This window comes from Microtus pennsylvanicus, unplaced genomic scaffold, assembly GCF_037038515.1.
Source record: "Microtus pennsylvanicus isolate mMicPen1 unplaced genomic scaffold, mMicPen1.hap1 Scaffold_281, whole genome shotgun sequence".
Taxonomy (NCBI): Eukaryota; Metazoa; Chordata; class Mammalia; order Rodentia; family Cricetidae; genus Microtus; species Microtus pennsylvanicus.
Genome location: NW_027460921.1, coordinates 26,150 through 34,610, shown reverse-complemented (window position 1 = coordinate 34,610; position 8,461 = coordinate 26,150). Strand labels below are relative to the sequence as shown.

General features: G+C 46.9%; 1 pseudogene; it reads right to left on the bottom strand.

Annotated features, from left to right (window-relative positions):
* Positions 1-809: 809 nt before the first annotated feature.
* On the bottom strand, positions 810-7,323 carry LOC142842219 (ribonucleoprotein PTB-binding 1 pseudogene; annotated as a pseudogene).
* Between the last annotated feature and the right edge of the window lie 1,138 nt (positions 7,324-8,461).

Genomic DNA, 8,461 nt, shown 5'->3' with positions numbered 1-8,461 from the left:
GTGGTTTTGTTGTAAAGGAAGGTAGAAAGGCAGAGAGACAAAGCCAGTAAGCAGCCTTCATCCATGGTCTCTGCTTCAATTCCTGCATCTAGGTTTGAACCTCAGCTTTCCTCATTGATGGATGGTGAAGTGTAGTAGAAAACAAACTCCAGTCTCCCCGAGTTGGTATCAGTCATGGCGTTTATCACAGCAGTGGAAACCTAACTAGGAAAGACCCAAAATGAGACTAGATCCCTCATCTTTTTCAGTCCCTTGAGGGAGCCTCCCATTGACTATCACAATAAAGACCAGTATTTCCTGAGGGTCTAATTCTCTACAGTGGTGCAACCACCCTAGAAGATTCCAGCCAGGCTTGTTAAGATTAACCCCTTCTGGTCCTGACTGAAGGCAGGTTTTGCTGTGAGGCCACTCTACCTTGAGACCAAAGCAGGCTTGTTCCCAGCCATCCAACCCAGAAGGCTGTCCACGTCACCCCTGACAGATAAGCAGGGTCAAAGCACTGACAAGAGTCAAAGGTCACCTTCTAGAGCAGATTTAGAGCTGCGAGTGTCTCTAACAGATAACTCAAATGGACTTAACAGACATCTATAGAACATTCCATCCAAACAGAAAAGAAAATACCTTCTTCTCAGCACCTCATGGAACCTTCTCAACAATTGAGCACATACTAGGTAACAAAGCAAACCTCAACAGATACAAAAAATTTAACATACCCCATGCATCTTATTGGATCTCCATGGCTTAAAATTAGAATTCAACAACAATGCTAATTCCAGAAAGCCCACAAACACATGGAAATTAAACAATGCTCACCAGCCCCGGGTCTCCTTGCCTGCCAGGTTGCTGGATGAAAGCAGGCTATGTAGATTCAGGTAGGGGTTCAGGGAGATGCGGTAGTCCTTTGGGGGCTCCCCCAACAGTGACATCCCAGGGGTCGTTGGCAGGGGCACACTGTCCTTCGGGAGGCCTCTAACTAAGACTGGAGCCTCAGAGCCCCACAGGGGCTGGGGGTGGAGTGAGCTGGGATGCTGGGGGATACAGACTCATGGGCTCCTGGTCACCCCAGAAGGGCCCAGCAGTGGTGGTAGTAAGGGTTGTGGCTTCCCTCAGCGGGTTTCAGTTCCAGAGTCAGCCCCACCCCCTGCAGACAGCTCCCAAAGGAGGGAATTGACAGGTTGGGCCCCAGTCTGGAGGGTACCCAGAGGGAAGTCTCCCAGGATCCCAGGCCTCTTCTGGCTCTGGATGTGCAGGGCTAACAGGAGCAGTGCAGTGGATAGGGCAGGTCCGATGAGCCGTAGCATGGAGGGGGCGCACCCAAAAGGCCCTGCTGGCCACTAGCACCTCATGCAGCAGAGGATTGAGCAGCAGCTGGAGGGAGGCAGATGGGCCCAGATTGTCCAACAGCTGCAGAATGTTTGGCTCAGGCGGGAGTCCCTTGCCTCGATTGAGAGACGTGGCCTGGGCAGCAATGAGTGCTGCCAGCATGCTGCGGCCAGGAGGACCTGGAGCACAGAAGGACACACGAAGGTGAGTGCCACCCAGGGCCAGGCTACCTGCCCTCTGTTCTGCAGCCTCTGCCATCTCTGCTGTCTCATACTCCAGTACTGCAAAGCCCTTCAGCTGCCCACCCTGGCCACATGGCAGCTGACAGAAAGTGGGCATATCGACCGCGGACAGTGCCTGGCGCAGGGCATCCACATCATTGAAGCCAGGTGGCAGGTGGTCCACACAGAGGCACCGGGAGTGCAACAAGGCAGGGGACAGCTGCCCAGCATCTGTGCGATGCACATACAGTGTGTGTGGGGGGGCGGCGGCATGTACTCTGCAAAGCCATAGCCCTTAGAGTGGCCTGTGTGCTCGCTGTACACTACGAAGCAGCGCTCCAGGCTGCCAAAGGGCCGCACCAGCTCCTCACACTGTGCCTGGGTCAGGCTGGGCGGCAGCTTGGCCACACACAACAGAGCATCTGTAGGCTGCAGCTGAACCGACAGCTCCGGCTCTCGAAGCCAGCTCTGGTGGAAGGTCTTGACGGCAGCTTCACCCTGCTCCCCGTTCAGCAGGGTCACGAAAGCTGTCCCTTTGAATTTGTCCACCAAAAGTCCTTGAGTTCGTAGTCGCTCAGAAGATCGCGATCGCGTACTTCCTGGTTGGTCACGTCCCCCGGAAGACCCCGGATCAATATCATGGCGGCGGTTACTGAACTGGCACTCAGTAAGTTCCAGGCGCTTCCCGATCTCTTCCGGATCCAAGGACAGCAGCTCCTGTTCAGGTGCTCATCGATAGGCGGTCCACAAAGTTTCCCCTTTGGCCGCTGTCTCCAGGTTGAGCGGTGGCTAGTGAGTCAAGAACTTTAAATCTTTGAAGAAAGAATTTGAAGAAGACACTAGAAGATGGAAAGATGTCCCACGCTCTCGGGTAGGCAGAATTAACGTAGTAAAAATGGCAATCTTAACAAAAGCAATCTACAGATTCAAAGCAATGTCTATCAAAATCCCAGCAAAATTCTTCACAGACCTCAAAAGAACAATACTCAACCTCATATGGAAAAGCAAAAAGTCCACGATAACCAAAAGAATCCTGTACAATAAAGGAACTTCTGAAGGCCTCACAATCCCTGACTCAAACTTTACTACAGAGCTACCATCCTGAAAACAGCCTGGTATTGGCATAAGAACACACAGGAGGACCAATGGAACTGAATCAAAGAATGGATATCAATCCACACACCTACAAACACCTGATTTTTGACAAAGAAGTAAAAATATAAAATGGAAAAAAGAAAGCAAATTCAACAAGTGGTGCTGGCATAACTGAATATCAATATGTCGAGGAATGAAAATAGATCCATATCTATTGCCATGCACAAAGCTCAAATACAAAAGGATCAAAGATCTCAACATGACACCAACCACACTGAACCTCATGGAAGAGAAAGTGGGAAATACACTTGAACAGATTGACACATGAGACCACTTCCTAAATAGAACCTCAGTAGCACAAACATCGAGAGCAACAGTTAATAAACGGGACCTCCTGAAACTGAGAAGCTTCTGTAAAGCAGAGAACATGCATGGTCAACAAGACAAAATGGCAAGCTACAGATTTGGGAACGATCTTCACCAACCCCCCCCCCCACATCAGACAGAGTGCTGTTTCCAAAATATACAGAGAACTCAAGAAATTGGTCATCAAAGGAACAAATATTCCAGTAAAAAATGTGATGCAGACCTAAACAGAGAAATCTCAACAGATGAATCTAAAATGGCTGCAAGACACTTAAGGAAATGCTCACCATCCTTAGCCTTCCGAGAAATGCAAATGAAAATAACTCTGAGCTAATATCTTACACCTGTCAGAATGGCCAAGATCAAAACACCAATGACAGCATATTCTGGAGAGGATATATGGTGGGGTAAATGGTACACTCCTGCATTGCTGGTAGGAATGAAAGCTGATACAGCCACTTTGAGCATCAGTATGGTGATTTTTCCAAAAATTAGGAAACAACCTTCCTCAAGACCCAGCAATACCACTTTTGGATATATATATATCTCCAAAGGATGATCAATCATACCACAAGGGCATGTGCTCAACTATGTTCATAACAGTATTGTTTGTCATAGTCAGAACCTGGAAACAACCTAAATGCCCCTTGACTGATGAATGGATAAGGAAAATGTGGTGCATTTACACAATGGAGTACTACACAGCAGAAAAAAATAATGACATCTTGAAATTTGCAGGCAAATGGATGGATGTAAAAAGCATCATATTGAAGGAGGTAACCCAGACCCAGAAAGACAAATATCATAAGCACTCCCTCATGAGTGGACATAAAGCAAAGAAAATCCAGCCAATCATTCACAAACCAGAGAACCTGGACAACAAAGAGGACCCTAAGAGTGACACACAGGGATCTAATGGACATGGCAAGTAGGAAAAGACAACTCCTGAGTAAACTGTGAGCATGGGGGTCATAGGAGAGGGTAGAGGGGAGGGGGATGATGGGAGGGGAGGGGAGAAAATTATATCTCACTAAAAACAATAAATGATTGAAAAAAGTAGAGCTGGGAGTGGATAGCTGATCTTGTGGTTTGGTCTTGGGTTCGACTGCAGGACAAACAGGCAGTGGAGATATTTGGAGAAGGTGGGGGTGTGGCTGTGAGGGACTGGAGGTCAGACGGTGACAACGAGAGCCTTAGCAGTAGCAGAAGGCTCAATGCAGGTGGCAATGAATGGTATTTCTGAGGCATGAGATCTTAAAGGCCTGGAATTAGAACAACACTAACTGTTCCAGGGTTTAGAATCCACATAGACAGAGACACAAAACAGAACTAAAATCGTCAAAGGGGCCATGAGAGCTAAAGGAGTCTAAAAACACTCAGACAAGCTACTTGGGAGTTGCCCTAGCTCCTAGGTCTGCTCTAAATTTTTCATTTGCATTCTCAACTATTTTGGTGGTTATTTGGTTTATTTTGGGAGGATTTCCCCCTCTACTTTCCCTATAATTTTGGCCCAGAAGATCAGGTTTCATTAAAGAAACCACATGTGCCTCCTCCTTCAGGGATGCGGATTCGAGGACCACTGATGGATTTTTTTTCCTCTGATCACTTTGAACATATCAACACACTGCCTGCTGGGGTCCTAGTTTTCTGTCTGGTAGGAAATTGGATGAGGAGCTTATGGAGAAAATGTGATAAAGTCTATTCTTCTCAGCCCCGTAGAAGTTAGTCACTTGCCCTGGAGTGTCCTGGGAAACAAAGCATTGCCACAGCATCCCAGAGTCAGTCAGAGGCTACCATGTTACTCTGATCAATCTGAGTCTACTACAAAAGGAATTGATTGCTTTGAGGATGGATGTGATGGGTTCCATGAGCCAAAAGTCATGACAGTATGTTAGGGTCTGTGAGAAGTGGACCATGCTCCCCATCCACTAATAGATGGGTGTCAGTGTGTGCCAGTTGGATTTTGTCAACTTGACACACGCTGGAGTAATCTGAGGAAGAAGGAACTTAAATATCTAATAGGTAAGTCTATGGGGAACTTCAATTAGTGACTGATGTCCCTGGGCTGGAGGTCATGACTGTATATATAAAATAAGCTGGCTTAGAGAGTCAAGGAGAGCAAGTCAGTAAGTGGCTTTACTCCATGGTACCCTCTTTGGTTCCTGCCTCGAGGTTCTGGTCTTGACTTCCGGCCCTGACTTCCACTCATGGTAGCTTCTGATAGGAAAGTGAAAGGGAAGTAAACCTTCCTTCCTCCAGTTGTTTTAGGTCATGATGTTTCTTCACAGAAAGAGAAAGCAAGTATACAGTGTCCATACCCGGTGAAGGACATCATCCAGAGCCTGTTATAATTCACATGATTCCACCTACTGTGATTATTAAAGTGGACAGGGTTTCTATTAGGGTTTGGATGTGTTTGGATCCTGTGTTTCGGTACTGACCCCTAGCATGTGGCCATATTTCAAAGTTGTGGAAACCTGATAAATAAGCCCTGAAGAAAAAGGTAGGTTATGGGGTGTTATAGAATACTATTATTATTATTATTATTATTTTGGAATTTCAAGACAGGGTTTCTCTGTAGCTTTTGGTTCCTGTCCTGGAACTAGCTCTTGAAGACCAGGCTGGCCTTGAACTAACAGAGATCTACCTGCCTCTGCCTCCCGAGTGCTGGGATCAAAGGCATGAGCCACCACTGCCCGCCTAGAATATTATTTTAAGGTGTGTGACTTCTGTTTAGGTTGCACTTGTTGAACTCTGTGAAGCTGTGATGCTTTGCCTGTCTAAAACACCTGGTGGGCTAATGAAGATTTTAATGCCCAAACGTAAGGCAGGAGAAAGGATAGGTTGGTCAGTCACACAGAGAGTATAAATGGAAGGAGAAATCGTAGAGGAAGGAACAGAGAAAGAGCAAGAGAACAAGGAGAGGGGGATGCTAGGGGAAGCTATCCAGTTACCCAGCCACTGAGTAATAATCAAAGTAAGTTAAACAGAGGGGAAAAAAGGAAAAAGCCCAGAGCCAGAGGAAAAGGAGGATAGGATAATGATAAGAGATAAGAAAAGCTGGAAAGGAACAAGCCAAGCTAAGGCTAGGCATTGTAAGTAAGAAGAAGCTACTGTGTATAATTTAATTGGAAGCTGGGTGTCAGGTCCACAAAAGAAGAAAAGAATGAAAAGAACAGACACGATCAACAAAAAGGGGAGATATCGTGAATTCTAACTGGGTGTAACCAGCCTCCCCAGGCCTCTACCTGCCTACTGACCAGGGCAGCCTTCCTGTACTTAGGGACAGAATGTGAAGAAAACCAGTGATCTAAGCCAAGCCATCATTGGTCCATTTCTTGCTCTGACCTCACAATGACAGAACCCTGTTGCCTAACTGCTCTGGCTGAGGCTGCCTCCTCTCCTTACAGTGCAGAGGCTGATCTTCAGTTGAAACAGTAGTGATTTAGATAGAAGTGACTAGTTGTACGTGGTGTTTGTATATGAGCTGTTGAATCTGAACACAGTGAGTATCCTTCTAAGGTCACAGATTTGGGGTTTAGAGGTTTGGGTTTCTAGGATTGAACAGAACCCTTTCTTCCTTTTTCTCTTCCTCAGTCTGCGGTATAATTTGGGGCAACTTTTATTATCTGCATCAATTAGATGTTTACTCTATTTTAATCTTTAGTTTTAATATTTTCTCTGGGTTCATTCCTTCGTTCACCATTTTAAAACATTTGTTTACATTGACTCTACAACATGAGTATTCTCACAGTGACATTGACCTACACGCACATGGAAAGCATTGACCACATTCCCCCGATCTCACCGCCTGCTGCCCACTTCTTCCAAGTCCCTTGGTGTTCTAACTTTTTCACTCAGCCAGTTACTTTTTGAGTCCAGGCCAAGTCACGTGGACTCCTGTCCAGAGGACTGACAGGCACACTGGATGGTGTCCTAAGGAAGGGCACAGATGGATGTCTGCCTGTGCTCTAGCAGAAAGCCTCCTCCAAATTGGTTATCTTAGGATCTTCCTGGCAGTTCAAAGTCAGGGCTGGAGAGGGCCAGAGGTAAGAGTTAGATCCCATTTGTGAGGCTAATGATGGAACAGGGGATTCAAGAACAGAAAAAGTGAAAGTCTAAAAGAACCTGTTCTTTGAGGAAGAGAGGAACTTCCCTTGGTGGGACATAGCACACCAGGTCCCTCCACCATCTTCTGTCCTTCTGTGTGCCTCAAAGTGGCCTTACGCGGGACGTTTTCATTTTCTATCAGGGGGCAGGGCGATTGCAGTACTAAAGCTCGTGTGTTATCAGGCACGGGGGTGGGGGCAATAATCATTTGGAAGCAAAGGATCAGTTCTGCTGGCCAAAGACCTCAAGGAACATGTTCTGGAACAAAACTACCTAGTGCTGGGATGTTCTGCCCAGCACTCCAGAGACCCACCCCAAATACCCTCCTTTTGGAAAAACGGAGGCATTTTGTTGACAAGGACTGTCTTTATCTGATTATCACAAGCCTGGGCTAGAGGGAAACTCTTTCATCTCATCTTCTCTTCATTTTTCCAGACAGGGATCCTCTCAGTGTGACTCTGGCTCTTATGGAACTTGGTTTGTAGACCAGGCTGGCCTCGACCTCGCAGAGAGTTGCTAGCCGCCAGTAACTAAGTGTGTAATGTGTGCACATGCGATGCCTTAGGGGTGTGAACGTTCTATTGACAGAGAACGAACGTCCTGCTGGAACTCTCGTAAACTTCCATCCAGTTTCTTTGGCTTTGCCCCATAGCTGGTTCTAGGTGTGTCCTGTGAGGCCCATTTAAAGTGTAAATCTGTTGATTACTTAGGCGAGGTTACAGCAGCATAGCTTCAAGAACACGAAAAGGCTGGTCGCCGCCTCCCCGCCGCAGGTGTTGATGTCACACTCACGGACACACTTGTGTCCATGCCCTGTGTCTCACAGCCAAGGTTACTTTTGAAGCACTAGGGCCCTCAATCATGTGCAAGACAAAAAGCAGTCCTTGCTCTTCTGTTTGCTTTTGCTTTTTGGTTTGGTGAGAGAGGGTCTCCTGTAGCACAGGCTGGCCTCAAGGCCACTGTGTAGCCAACGATGACCTGAACTGCTGGTCCTCCTGCCTCAACTTTCCTAGCTTTAATAATTGCCATGTGCCGGGCCACAGTGGTGCATGCCTTTAATTCCAGCAATCAGGAGGCAGAGGCAGCTGAACCTCTGTGACTTTGAGGCCAGCCTGATCTACAGAGCGAGTTCAGGGACAGCCATGATTGTTAAACAGAGAACCCCATCCTGACAAAACAATAAAAAAAAAAAAAAGCCAAGTGCTCACCTTTATGAGACTTTTCTTGTTTTTTTATGTCAGTTTAATGGCCTAACCTGAATCTACGTGTATTTTAATTACTATCTTCTCCCCAGGGCCTGACAGTCAACACCTCACCACATAGGCTGAGGCCTAGCGGGATTTCTG